The sequence below is a fragment of the Silurus aristotelis genome, assembly GCF_946808225.1.
Source record: "Silurus aristotelis genome assembly, chromosome: 21".
NCBI classification, from domain to species: Eukaryota; Metazoa; Chordata; class Actinopteri; order Siluriformes; family Siluridae; genus Silurus; species Silurus aristotelis.
Window position 1 is genome coordinate 2,176,173 of NC_139594.1, and position 15,050 is coordinate 2,191,222.

At 43.2% G+C, this 15,050-nt stretch overlaps 1 protein-coding gene across 2 annotated transcripts in view; it reads left to right on the forward strand.

The window, feature by feature from the left end:
- The window catches only part of tanc2a (tetratricopeptide repeat, ankyrin repeat and coiled-coil containing 2a), a 127,455-nt gene that overhangs the window by 37,929 nt on the left and 74,476 nt on the right, over positions 1-15,050 (forward strand). The window contains exon 1 of one of the 2 annotated variants that reach the window (XM_083524268.1): positions 2,155-2,173. The exons of the other annotated variant lie outside the window; for it this stretch is intronic. The gene's annotated coding sequence lies outside the window, so the exon portion shown is untranslated. Of the gene's footprint in view, positions 1-2,154; positions 2,174-15,050 lie in introns of those variants that run through there. 2 annotated transcript variants of the gene reach the window in all.

Below are 15,050 nucleotides of genomic sequence, written 5' to 3' on the forward strand. Positions count from 1 at the left end.
GCTTGCTTTAACTGCGTTTCTCGTTTAATGAGCAGCGTCGGATTAAAAGCAGGAGACCTGGAACATCCCCCCGCTGGCGTCCGTCTCCTTCTCCTCTGCCAGAGAAAGAGGGGAGAAACAACTCACCCTCAATGAGACACATCTGATTCTTTTTCTAATTAACATGTTTTTTTTGTTTGTTTTTCCTAAGATTTTTATCTAGTCATTTTTTTTTTCATTTTTGGTTTCCTCCATTACCCAGGATACCTGCTGATAGCAGTGCAGTGAGATTTAACTCTCGCTTCATCTCTGCAGAAAGACAGCGATGCGGCGGTGCTTTAGTCTTTTACTCTGTCCAGCTCTCACTTCCTCCTCACTCAGTACACTCTGTAAAACAGATCAGCTTCCAGAGCTTTCTGAGAGATTTCACTCGAACACCTCCATCCATCCCTACTGACTAAATCACTATCTGACTATCTGAGCTGTAACTCCTCCCACTCCTTCCTCACCATAAGCCAAATCCTGACTGAGCCTTCATGGTCACACCCCAGGTGAGGGTGAGAGAACCAGAAGACACAAACCTGCCACATAACTGGCTTAAGCCCATTTTTGCATGAATGGTCACATGGTCAAGTTATTGGGGCAAATTTTTTGATGCAAGCCATGGAAATGTTTTTAAAGTGCGTTTTGATTTACAAAAGTGAGAAAGTGTTCACTGGTCCTCACAGTTTGTGTGTGTGTGTGTGTGTGTGTGTGTGTGTGTGTGTGTGTGTGTGTGTGTGTGTGTGTGTGTGTGTGTCTCAACATCCTCATCATCCTCATCATCCTCAATATCTTTTTATTCTCTCCTTTCTTCTCTCTGCAATTCTTTCTCTACATCCACTTCTTCTACAAAATCCTTTCCATCCTCTACACCTTTTTCTTCATTTCTATTCTCTCCTTTCTCATCTTTTTCTCCCTGCACTTCTACCTCTCCATCCTCCATCGATTTTATCCTTCTTCTTCATTTTTCTTCATTCTTCATCCTTCTTTCTCTGTTTTCTTTAGAGCGTGTGAGTAAAAAGAGAGTGAAAGAGATACAGAGAAAAAGATAAGATTGAGGAAGATATTGCAAGCGATAGAGAGACTAATAGAGTGATCAAGGGGGAGAAAAAGAGAGAGAGAGAGAGAGAGAGAGAGAGAGAGAGAGAGAGAGAGACTCTTAAATTGTTCAGCATGAACTTCATCTGGAGTCTGGAATGAAGTATAACAGGTGTGCTTGCTTTTTCCAACAGCACATGTGCACAGACATTCTAGTACACACACACACACACACACACACACACACACACACACACACACACACACACACACACACGTGAAGGTCAGATTCCTCATTACACTCGACTTGAGGCCTGGTTTCCTGCTTACAGTTTTCCTGGTGCCACAATTAAAAGCAGGATTTGTATGTGCGTGTGTGCGTGTGTGTGTGCGTGTGTGTGTGTGTGTGTGTGTGTGTGCATGTGTGTGTGTGTGTACACACATATGAATTAAACAGGTTCTGATGTATATTTTAGAAACCTAGCAGATGTGAGCGTTTCTGTAAACCAACGGAAATTCTGTCGACTTTAATTTGCGATTTTTTGCGAAATGTGTGAAAAGATCAATAAATCAGATCACATTGTACGGCCAAAAAGTATGTGGACAGCTGACTGTGCACTTTTTAAACATCCCATTCCACACTGAGTTCCCATTCGCCGCTGTAATGAGCACCACTCTTCTGGGAAGATGATCCACTAGATCTTAATGAAGATTTGTGTGGGATTCATTCGGCCACAAGGATGTTAGTAAGGTCAGGTATCGATGTAGGTGCGGTGAGGAGGCCTGGGGTGCATCTTTCCTCATGTTTGATGTCAACCCATGGCAAGCAGATCTTCATGGATTGGGTTTTTTAGTTCAGGATTCCTGCTACCACATAACACATGATTGTGGGGAAGAACCACTGGTGTGTGAATACTTTTGGCCTTGCAGCGGTTGCTCTTAGGGCTTTTCCCAAAGGAGGAAGTGCACTCGAATTTGTTAGTCAAATGACACACGGTGTTGATTTGCGCTCGGTGTGTAAGCGGTGTGTATATGGTAACGTCTCACACCGCCGTCCCCTAGGACTGAACTCGTTCTGTACTGTAGCCAGATCATCAGGAATACAGTGGTGTGTGTAAGTACGGACTGAAACGTGTGTGTGTGTGTGTGTGTGTGGGGCTCGTTACAGGAAAGTGTTTGTCATCTAGTTAATGGTTTTTGTGTAACAGCATGTCCTGGAGGTTCTTTATTCCACTCATACCACAGCAACACGCACAGATTTGTAATGCAGATTTGTTAGCACACTCATGCTAGTAATGCTAGTGCTGGGGAGGCGCTCGCTCAGGCCATGTCTACGCTAACATGCAGCGGTGCACGAAGTACACAAACCGATTCAGTAAAATGAGACTTCAGTAAAAGTGTCGCTTTGAACTTTCACTTGAATAAAAGTACAAAATTTTTTGACTTTAAATGGAGTTTCTTCATCATTGATTCCTCTCTAAATGTTCTGCTCGATTCTGAACTGATGCTGAACTGTATGTTGGTGATCAGTAGATACACCAAGTGCCGATCTTCCCAAAATGCACATCGTTGTATCTCCCAGCTTTAGCCAGTAGCCCTGATGGTGAAGCATTTAAGCTGCTGTAGGTGAACCTGCTAAGTCTTTTTTTTGTTGTTGCAAAAAACGCTGGTTGCCATGGTGACTTTACAGCTTGAGAGCATGTAGCGAATAAAAGCCTTAACAATGTAAATAACGAGGTTTAAGGTGACGAGACCAGCCGAGTGTTTAGAATGAAGGATTTCAGAAGGTGTGTGTGTGTGTGTGTGTGTGTGTGTGTGTGTGTGTGTGCGTGCGTGCGTGCGTGCGTGCGTGCGTGCGTGCGTGCGTGCGTGCGTGCGTGCGTGCGTGTGCGTGCGTGTGCGTGTGTGTGTGTGCAGTGCGTTTGGCTCATTTTCATTGGTTCTCGGCAGATCTTGTTTCATTAACAATTAATTTTCACTTTCCTCATGGACGGTGTGTGTGTGTGTGTGTGTGTGTGTGTGTGTGTGTGTGTGTGTGTGTGTGTGTGTGTGTGTGTGTGTGTGCGTGTGTGCGTGTGTGTGTCAACATCGTTTTTTTTGTCTTCAAGTCGATACGAATTTGTTGCCGAGGTTGTGAGCTTGTGTGTCAACCTGATTGAGTCCCCATGTGTCTCTTTCTCTTTCTCTCACACTCTCTCACACACACACACACACACACACACACACACACACACACACACACACACACACACAGGATAAGTCCCTGATTTCCGCCTCTCATCTCAGATGTGTCTTGTGTCACTTTCTCTTTACGTGTGTGTGTGTGTGTGAGTGTGAGAGAAAGAGAAAGAGACACAAGAGAGACACCCCCACCCGCCCCCAATAGGGACGTCCCGTCTGGCTGCTCCACCTGATTGATTGACAGCTTGTGCGAGCGAGAGGCCTCTCGGGAGTGAAGGCTATCACGGTTGTTTGGGTAACACGTGACCTGGGCACGTTCCGAGCGTAAAGGGCCTCATATGTATTCGTTACGAGGCCGCGGCCGTCACAGCAACACGGCTTTGATGCTATTACACGCCCGGCGACTGAGCGCTCGTTAGTCCTAACGTTTCAGACGGATGTCTACGTAAATGCACAGGGTTCTGAGTGCAAAAGATCAACAGTTAACATTTTTAAAACCGTTTTAAATAAAATGCCACTTGGTTTAAATAATATATAAAATGATATTTAATGGGAATAAAAATAAAGAATAAAATAAAAATAAATAAATGGAATAAATGCAAAGATTAAATTGAGTAATCGATTAAATTGGCAGAAATGAAATTTCCAACGTATTACAAATCGTATTTCTGGTACTCAAAAGCAGCAAAATAGATCGACCACTGGCCACCTGGCCACGATGCACTCTTATATCACTTACATACATGGGGCCCAGCAGTGGTACTTTGGTTTGTGCTGGGATTTGAACTGATGACCTTCTGGTCAGAAATGCAACCCCATAACCACTGGCTTTTTTTTGATCTTACAATAAAAATGGTTCTGTACATCATATTCAGGGGAGATGGAAACATGGTATCTTAGTGGTTAAGGTATTCGATCCAAAGATCATGAGTTCAAATCTCAGTCGCACAAAGCAAGCTCTCTGGGGCCCCTGAACAAGGCCCTTAACGCCGTGGCTGAATGAATGAGATAAATGTAAGTCGCTCTGGATAAAAGCGTCTACCAAATGGCATGAATGTAAATTCACGTTGCGCTTTCTGACTGAGGATTTGTGGAAATTTCCGATTTAGTTGTGATTATTTGCTATCAAACGAGATTATTAAACGTGGCCAATCTGGCAACCCGAGCCTTGTCCTCCCTCAGGCATGGGCCAGCATGATGCCTGCCCTAATCGGCGTCTATTAGTTTATTACCACAACGCAAAAATCGATGGGGCGTCATCATTTATGTGTCAATTTCGATACATTTCCTGAACCTGGTCTGCTGTGATGTTCCTGTTACCACAGAAACATCTCTTGTTAATTCCACGAGTGAGTCTGTTGGAAAATTATACAAGAGGGAACTAATTTGGGAAGGCCATTAATCGCATGCTGGGACATCTGATTCCGGGTCAGCAGAATTCAGGAGGACGCTCGAGTTGTTTCACAGCTGAGAATCTGCCTATCTCCTCTGCAGGAGACGGAGGGGAAATGAACTCTCGCTTGGCTGGAGAGACCTCCCCGCAGGCGTGCTGATGATAGCCATCACCGCGCCGACGCTCCTCTCGGGGACGGCAGCTTTAGATTTACCGTGCCTGATTTAATCGCGCCGCGGTTCCCGAGCGATCACGCCGACTCCATTTTCCAGGGGCTGAACCCGGACTGCATACTAACCAGGCACGAGAGATCAAGCAGCGTTTCTGATCGCATTCATTAAGACCACAGAAGTTCAGGTTGGTCAACAGCAGCAGGTATAAACATCAACAAGCTCGGTGTCAGGGTTGCTATAGTAACAGTTTGTTCACATGGGTTTATAAATCTTTAATAAATACATTACAATTGATGGAAAAGTTCACAAGCACACTCCAAAACCTGGTGGAACATCTTCCCAGAAGAATGGAGGAACAGGACGTTTCAAAAGGAGCACATTTCAATCTCATGGCCAGGTGTCCACATACTTTTGCTCGTACAGTATATTTATCGGTGCGTATCGTTCTACTCTCTGTGTTCTCTCGCTCTCGTTCTCCACCCTGCATTTGTATAACCCTCAACATCCCTGGTCTTTTCAGCTGATGCTGGTGGGATTTGTGTTTTCTCGGGGGGCAGGACGTCTGGGTCGAACTGGAATCTAGGTCAAGGCTGAGAAAGTGATGCATCGATTCTGACAACTGTCCATTTTCTTTCCATTTGCAGCTCTGTTCGTGAAGATGGAGAGAGAGAAAGAGGGAGAGAAGGAAGGAGAGGAAGGGGCGATGGTGTGAAATAACCATCCCAAAAATCGCTCCTCTTTTTGTTCTTCAAAGATTCTCTGGATGAAGGTTAAGAATAGAAATGTTCTTGTAGATGCAGGTTTTTAAAAATGAGTTTTTGTCAGGAACCTTCTCCAGCAGGCGAACGCTAGCTACAGAAGAACCATAGAGAGTTCTAGCTCAATTGGAAGTAAGTTAAGGAGGCTAGTTAAGAGTTCTTACCTTGCTTTCTCTAGTCTAGTGTTCTTCTAAAAAAGCTAGCTCCAGAGGGACAATGGAAGAATCAGAATGGTTTCTAGATTGCTTTAGTCAATTGGTCAGTACTTGGTGGCAGATGTTCAGAGGATATTTTCTTACACAGAAACACTGCGATGAGGTTCTACTACTTTGGGCCTAGGTGTAGCCAGATGAAGATCTTTTGAGGGCTCTGGAATGTACCTCACATTTTCAAAATGACTGACAGGAAGTTCTTGTCTGGTTCTTCTCACAGGTACTTAGCTTCTCAAAATTAAGTTCTAGTCAGGAACCTTTTTTATGGTAAGCAATCTCTGGCTACAGAGGGACAGCAGAAGACCTTATCAAGGTTTTTGATTTTCCTTTTTTATACCTCAGATTGTTGAATGGGAAATGACTGGATGTGATATTGTGTGTCAGCTAGCATCTTCTGACTAGCGCTTAGTTGAGATTAGCATTAAATCCGACTCTTTAAATTTTTTTACCTGCAAAATGTGATTCAGTGTAAAATGGCTTCTTATTCCCAGCCCCATCTTTGTCTAACTGTAGAGAAGAGACACCGAGAGACGTCTCCACATGTTCCACTTTCCCTCAGGCCTCTTCCTGTCTTCCTGGACGTTTGGTCTTTTGTCAGTGTGTGTTATAGCTGAGAAAAAGGGGACAGTAGAACTGCTGCAAGGCTGGAAATGGACGAGTAATACAGCCACAGCTGATTTATTCATTTGTTGTGCTTTTTTTTTCTTCTTCTTGAAGGAGAAGCACTTCACATGCTCCAGGTTTTGTCCATGATCATGGCAGGAAGTTGTAGGAAGCAGCTTCTCCATACCGCTTTTTTATCCCTTCATCACGAAATGGTGTTGTAATTTTTGTGTTAGACTTGTGCTGTATCTCTTCTTGCTAGGTGTTCGTGTCCCTGCGGGGAAGTCGTCTTGCTCGTATCTTCATCTCCGTGTTTTAAAGCGAGATCCTGTAGGAGCTGTAGGATAGAAGACGATACGCTGTGTGCTTTTTGTGTGTAATCTAATGCCCGTGTGACTTTATTCATCCGCAAATCTGTAAAGACAAGCGTGAACATGTCGTATTGTTCGTAGGCTCTTTTTTCATAGCAATCGACTGTTCTCCTCCGAACATCTCCACTTCTCACAATATCATGCTATTAGTGCACACCCACACACACCCACACACACCCACACACACACACACACACACACACACACACACACACACACACACACACACACACACACACACAAGTAGTAGTTTATGTGTGAATAGTGGTTTGTAATTGGCTGGAAGTTCAGATATGAATATTGGGTTGTGATTGGCTGGAAGGAGTTCAGGTGTGAATAGTGGACTGTGATTGGCTGGAAGGAGTTCAGGTGTGAATAGTGGATTGTGATTGGCTGGAAGGAGTTCAGGTGTGAATAGTGGACTGTGATTGGCTGGAAGGAGTTCAGGTGTAAATATTGGGTTGTGATTGGCTGGAAGGAGTTCAGGTGTGAATAGTGGACTGTGATTGGCTGGAAGGAGTTCAGGTGTAAATATTGGGTTGTGATTGGCTGGAAGGAGTTCAGGTGTGAATAGTGGATTGTGATTGACTGGAAGGAGTTCAGGTGTAAATATTGGGTTGTGATTGGCTGGAAGGAGTTCAGGTGTGAATAGTGGATTGTGATTGACTGGAAGGAGTTCAGGTGTGAATAGTGGACTGTGATTGGCTGGAAGGAGTTCAGGTGTAAATATTGGGTTGTGATTGGCTGGAAGGAGTTCAGGTGTGAATAGTGGATTGTGATTGACTGGAAGGAGTTCAGGTGTAAATAGTGGATTGTGATTGGCTGGAAGTAGTTCAGGTGTAAATAGTGGATTGTGATTGGCTGGAAAGAGTTCAGGTGTGAATAGTGGAATGTGATTGGCTGGAAGTTCAGATATGAATAGTAGATTGTGATTGGCTGGAAGTTCAGATATGAATAGTAGATTGTGATTGGCTGGAAGTTCAGGTATGAATAGTGGATTGTGTTTGGCTGGAAGTTCAGATATCAATAGTGGATTGTGATTGGCTGGAGGTTCAGATATCAATAGTGGATTGTGGTTGGCTGGAAGTTCCCTGTACTGTTCATTACCACTGCTGTTTGTCTTCTATTATTACTATGTGATCTGTATATAGTTACCTGATGGCCTCTCAAAATTTTTGCCTCTTGTGCTGTTTACACTGAGCTGGACTCTACTCATTACCTCAACTGCACAATGCCCAGGTTCAATTCAATCTAATTTGATCTAACAATAATATCATGTAAAGCATCAAGAGTGCTTATAAACAGGCTACAATGTAACTGTGAGGGAATCAAACATTGTTGATTCGCAACATCACTATCGTTGTGTTAAACTCCTGGTTTTGGTTTGTTGTTGTTTTTCCAGGATGGATGTTCGTTTTTCCAGGATGGATTATTTTGACCATCAGATGATCAGAATAGCTGTAAAACGGTCTCGGTGCAAAATCCAGGCTTTGCCCTCAAGTCCATATTTTCGTATGTTATTTTTTGCCATCAAGTTTGAAACTGCGCCTCTTTCCAGGTGCTAACGGAGGAGCAGGATTTGTCCGTCGGCTCTACCATCAGAGAGAAGAAAGAGCGCGAGTGAGCGTCGAAAGAGACGTTTGAGACGAATGCAAATACGCCAGCAGTTCCACGAGGCCGATAACGACCGTATTCAAATCCAAATCTCTAATTAATGCGCCGCTTGGTGGCAGGACGGGGTTGCTTAGCAACAGCCGAAGCGAGGGTCTTCGAAGTGGAGTAGTATCGTGAAGGATAAATGAATAAATAAGCCTTCTAAAGGAAAGGGGTCGTTCTTCTTTTTTTTTCTTCAGTACGATCGGTGACACCTTTAGCTTTTTGAAGGGACGTTTTACGTCGTTACAGTTGCTAACATGACGCACGTAGCTTAACCGGTACGTCTAAAGCCGTCTGTGATCCGGTGTCATGTCTCCTGTTCTCTGTTCTAAATCCGAGACCCTTTTGTGTTCATCCCGCTTTGTCTGAACGCTTGCCGGAGCGAATTCCTTGTTTCCGTGCTCTTTTTCCGTGAGGAGGACAGAAGGGATAACCTTGGGATAAGTCGGGGACGGGGCTGTGAATCAGGCCGAGCTGCAGTAATTTATTGAAAAGGACAGATAAGGTATTGTGCAGTGCAAGCAGTTTCACACACACACACACACACACACACACACACACACACACACACACACACACACACACACACACACATACATCATCTGAGGTACAGTTTCAGAACCATGTGCAGAAAAACACACGCACACACACAAACGGCTACTCGTTAATATTTCATCTGCAGGTCCCAGTGAGCTTCAGAGGAACCCGAGCTAAGACTCCAACGCTTTATACACAGACGCTCGCTTGCAATATCGTCCCTGATAAACTTCCAGGAATTGTCCTGGGTCCTGAGCAAACGCTCCTGCTCGAGTCTTCAGTGCAAAATAAATCACGCTGGTTAAAAAAAAACAACAACAAAAACAAAACAAGCCAGACTGTGGATTCGATTTCTACATGAACATACCGGATATACCATGTGACCATGGGACGCCTCAGATTGTAGCTTCGGTTCTGACTCCTGATTGGCTGAGACACGTTCGCTGCAGTGGCTCAGGACTTCGACATCCTGACCATCCTGTGGACGCAACACGACCGAGCAGTCGACTTCCTGCAATAAAGCTCCGGGATTTAAACCGATAAACCTGTGTCACGCTCCAGCCGGTTCATCTTGGCTCGTTTTGTTGCTAAGCAACCGGAGCTTCCAGGCTAAAGGGCCGCGCCGTGTGTCGTAAAGAGGAATAACATTTTCAAAGTCGTGTTCAAAAAACACAAACATTATACAAAATGAGAGATAAATATATGTGTGTACACCGATCAGGAATAACATTATAACATTATGAAGTGAAGAACACTGATGATCTTCATCATGGCACCTGTTAGTGAGTGGATTTATTTATTAGGCAACAGGTGAACATTTTGTCCTCAAAGTTGATGTTAGAAGCAGGAAAAATGGACGAGCGTAAGGATTTGAGCGACAGATTGTGACGTCTAGACGTCTGGGTCAGAGCGTCTCCAAAACTGCAGCTCTTGTGGGATGTTCCTGGTCTGCAGTGGTCAGTATCTATCAAAAGTGCTCCAAGGAAGGAACAGTGGTGAACCGGTGACAGGGTCGTGGGGGACGAGGATCATCAATGCCCGTGAGGAGTGAAGGCTGGACATGTGGTTCCGATCCAACAGACGAGCTCCTGTAGCTCAAACTGCTAAAGAAGTTCATGCTGTTGATGCTCGACATGTCACGTGTTTCAGCACCAAAAAAGGAATCAACACAATATTAAGCAAATGGTCATAATGTTGTGGCTGATCGGTGTGTGAGATCACTCATCTTGGTTTGCTTGTTATGTTGCTTAGCAACCAAACATTCATTTCATTCAATAAAGAAGTTGTGGATGTAGAGGGTGGCGCAGGGAAACGGGATGTTTTGGAACTGTGAGTGCTGCGTGATCGTGTCCCGTCTGCTCATGCGATTACAACACAAGACTTTTTTTTGCTTTAAAAACATGGCGGCACTGAATTGCACGTAAAAACATCTCCATTTTCCATCCAATAAACACGTATTTGTTTTGTTAAATGCTTAAGGTGCAACCGTAACACCTTTTTCTGATCCCAGTCATGACGCCGTGATCGTATCGGGTGAAAATCAACAGGCAGTAAATAAACACCACCACCATGTTGCTGTTTACACATTGCGTTTACAGGAGCGAATCAGGCATCAGGTGACGTCACGTATCTCCGATTCTCCACGCTGTTACACACAACGTGTTAAAACACCGGGTTAGGTGTTGAGTCATGTGTGAATTTCGAGCTGAAACGCAGTAAAAGAGGCTGCAGTGCAGATGAAAGAATCAGTTTCCTGTTTAATAGCAGTTACATGGCAGAACCCCGCCGCAACATTCCAGCAAAGTTTCCAAAGCCTGCACGGTGCAAAGAGAAGAACGTGTCTAGTTTCCACAGCGCTTTAGTTACATTCGAAGAATTTACTCAAGAATTTTGAGAATAAAAATTTTTTTTTATAAAATAAAAAATTTACCGTAATTTCCAGACTATAAAGCGCACCCATATATAAGCCGCACCCACTGAATTTTACAAATATTTGTATTTTTAACATGAATAAGTCTATAAGCCGCAGGTGTCTACACTAATGTACTTTACACAGGCTTTAACGAAAGACAGTGTCTGTTACACGGTGTAACGGGTGAAATATGTTGTGGCTCCTTTAAGAGCATAGCGGTATTTTGGGATAGGCTGCCGCCGCATTTTTCCGCTATTACTGCGTGTGTGCAAGACCGAGGAATATGTCCTTATTATTTTCTGATGCTCATTTCTAAGTTTCTTTGACTAACCCGTAACCCTGTTGCCAAGAAAAATAAAAAAGCACGAGTTTTGGAAACCTGTCTGTGCTTATATGATTTCTGTTGTAACTGGAGTTAGTGAGCTCTCCCTTCACCCAGACTCAACACGTTACAACGGCTTGTATCTAAACGGTAGCCGACCAAGAAAGTCATTGTTCACTGTCTTCCTCCTTCCTTTCACAACTATTTCTCTCGGGAGTTTATCTTTTTGCATCGTCGTGCGTTTAAAAAAAAATTTTTTTCTCCCGATGCCGTGCAGCTCAGAACACAGGTGAGGTGCGTTTTTTTCATTTCCGTTCGGAAATTTCATTGGTCTAATGTTATGGGGTTCAGTTTTTTGGCTTGAAGTTTGTGAAACCGGGAAAAACCCAGGAAAAATTCATAAATTAGCCGCTTCGTTGTTTAAGCCGCGGGGATCAAAACGTGGGGAAAAAGTAGCGGCTTATAGTCCGAAAAATACAGTAGGTCTATGTTAAATTTTTTTAGAAATCTACAATTACTAGTATTAAGTGGTAGCAATACAAGAATAAAGTAAAAATGACAAGAACAAAGTCAAGAATAAAATATTTTAAGAATGAAGTCGGAATAAAAAAAAAAATAATTAAGTGCAAATAATTTGAGAATAAATTTAAAATTCTAAATATATTGACTTTATTCTTATGTTGCTGCGACTTTATTAGTGTAAGTTTGACTCTTTTTTTTTCTCCAAATATTATGACTTTGATCTCTCAGTCATTAAAAATCACGTCGTCCCTCTCGTTTTTTTAGTGTGTGAATCAGTGTAATCTGTAACCCGGGCTACTGTGTGTGTGTGTGTGTGTGTGTGTGTGTGTGTGTGTGTGTGTGTGTGTGTGTGTGTTTTGGTGTGTCAAGAGTCAAGTTAAGTCAAGAGGCTTTTATTGTCATTTCTACTATACACAGTTGTACATGGTACACAGTAAAAAGGAGGGGTGTGTGTTTTGTTGGTTGTTTTTTTTTGTTGTGTTCATGTATATGATTTTGTGTGTATTGGTGTGTGTGTGTGTGTGTGTGTTTTAGTGTAAGTTTGTGTTTGGTGTGTGTATGTTTGTCTGGAAGTTCACATGTTTTTTGTGTAAGTTTGTGCTCATGTGTGTGTTAACTGTATATAAATGCCTTTTGACTTGACTATATGTGTGTGTGTAATTTATTAGTGTGTTTGTTGATGTGTGTTTTTTGGTGTGTGTGTGTGTGTGTGTGTGTGTGTAAACAAAAAAGCCTTACCTTTGCAGCCTAATCCTGATTCCTCAAATCTGATTGGTCAGGACATTTTTAGAGTCGCACAAACAGTCCAGTTACAATAACAAAGTTACAATAAAAAAACACAACTTTTTTATTATCAGAGGTCACTGAGGTGGTAGGAAAGCTAATGTAGCTAGCTAGCACAAAACGCAGCTAACGTTTTAGTCGGGGGCGAGTCCAGGTCACTTGAGCGACGGTCTCGCGGCACCGTAACCATGACGATCGGCGCTTACTGAGAGAGCGGGATGTAAACGTTTCCGCGTGTTTGCGTGAAGTCGTAAATAATGAAAGGACACCCCCGAAAATATCAGTAACCAAAATATTCTGTTTGATCATTGAATCAGTGAGTCACGACTCATGAATCATAACTCGGAATTCCTACTAGGATCTCCTCGACCTTCAGCAAGTGACATGAAATCAACATGTGCAATATAAACAACTACAGTCTTTCTACAAATATATTTATATGGTTATATAATAACTGCACTCTCAGGCTAAAATTATTGGGACACTTGTCTTTTACACCCATTTGTGCTTCTTCTCCAAACTGTTGCACACCATGTTGGAGGCACACAATCATATCAGACGTCTCTGGATGTTTTAACATGGAATTTTCTCCTGAGTTGAACTAGGAGACTCAAACCTGTTCCAGCATGACATAAAAGCCAGCACCATGAAGATCTGCTTTCTATGTGTTGAAGTGAAGGATCTCCTGGTATAGAGCTCCAATCCTTCTTCTTCAGGATGAGTTTTTTTTCACTCTGACTGCATCCCAGAAGTCTCCTCATCTCACCCACATCAGTTCTTGACTTTACTAACGGTAACCTTATGGCTGAATGAATCTCACACAAATCTCCAGAAAAATCCAGTGGAACATCTTCCCAGAAGAGTGAATGGAGACTAAATGTAGACTGGGATGTTCAACACTCCCGTGGTTGTGTTACATGTAAAGCGAGGACTTTCATCTTGGTGGACGCCGAACTATCAGACATTAACATTTACAGCATTTGGCAGAAGCTCTTTTCCAGAGCGACTTACAACTGAGCAGGTGAGGGTTAGGGGCCTTGCTCAAGGGCCCAGTGATTGCAGCATGCTGGTGCTGCTCATGACTTTCTGATCAATAGGTAATAGTTGAGGTAGTTGGGTGGTTGAGGCTCAGGGTTAATGTTAGGAAGTTAAGTGGTTTAAGCTGCCACTGTTGGGCCCTTGAGCAAGGCCCCTAACCCTCACTAGATGCAGTTACTCATTCCTCTGACCAATCAGAATCCAGAACTCAGCAGCTCTCACACTTTCTAACTCCAGTTCAGATAAAGTTCAGTTTCAAAACTGCAATACTGCAAGTGTGTGTGTGTGTGTGTGGTGTGTGTGTGTGTGTGTGCGCACGCTTGGCCAAAGTACAGATGGGGAGGAAAAAGAGCCTTTGATTTATGACTGTAAGAAGATGAATAGCCTTGTGCCTGGATGTGGACACACACACACACACACACACACACACACACACACACACACACACACACAAGCCACATGTTTCTTATTTTTATGATCACTAATCTGCATTATAAAAGCCAGTGAATCAGTGTAACCTGTAACCCGGGCTACTTTTTGTGTGTGTGTGTGTGTGTGTGTGTGTGTGTGTGTGTGTGTGTGTGTGTGTGTGTGTGCGTGTGTGTGTGTGCGTGTGTGTGCGTGCGTGCGTGTGCGTGCGTGCGTGTGCGTGCGTGTGTGTGTGTGCGTGTGTGTGTGTGCGTGTGTGTTTTAGTGTAAGTTTGTGTTTGGTGTGTGTATGTTTGTCTGGAAGTTCACATGTTTTTTGTGTAAGTTTGTGCTGATGTGTGTGTTTACTGTATATAAAAGCCTTTTGACTTGACTATATATGTGTGTGTGATTTATTTGTGTTTGTTGATGTGTGTGTGTGTTTTAGTGTATGTATGTTTGTGTGTATGTTGGAGTGTGTGTATGTTGAAGTGTGTGTATGTTGGAGTGTGTGTATGTTGGAGTGTGTGTATGTTGGAGTGTATGTGTGTAATGTTTGATAATACATGATAGATGATTAATTATAAATACTGCTGCTAGAACTAATAAGAACAGGATTAAGAAAAGAATGGTGATGGTGATGATGTTGGTGATAGTGATGATGGTGATGGTGATGATGATGATGGATGTGATGATAGTGATGATGATGATGGTGATGATGATGGTGATGATGATAATGGTTGTAATGATAGTGATGATGATGATGATGGTGGTGGTTATGATGATGATGATGATGATGGTGGTGATGGTGATGATGATGGTAATAATGAGGGTGATGATGGTCATGATTACATGCTCCTGAGGTTCCAGTGTCCACTGTCCCTGCCATGTCCGTTCCATGGACATTCTGTGTCACCCAGATGAGGATGAGGTTTCCTCTTGAATCTGGTTCCTCTCAAGGTTTCTTCCTTATGCTGTCTCGGGGAGTTTTTCCTTCGCTACAGTCGCCACAGCTCGTTCATCAAGAACAAACTCACACTTAAAAAGAACATCTTCATTTTTAATCACCACATTATCTGTGTAAAGCTGCTCTGAGACGATGTTCATTGTTAAAAGCGCAAC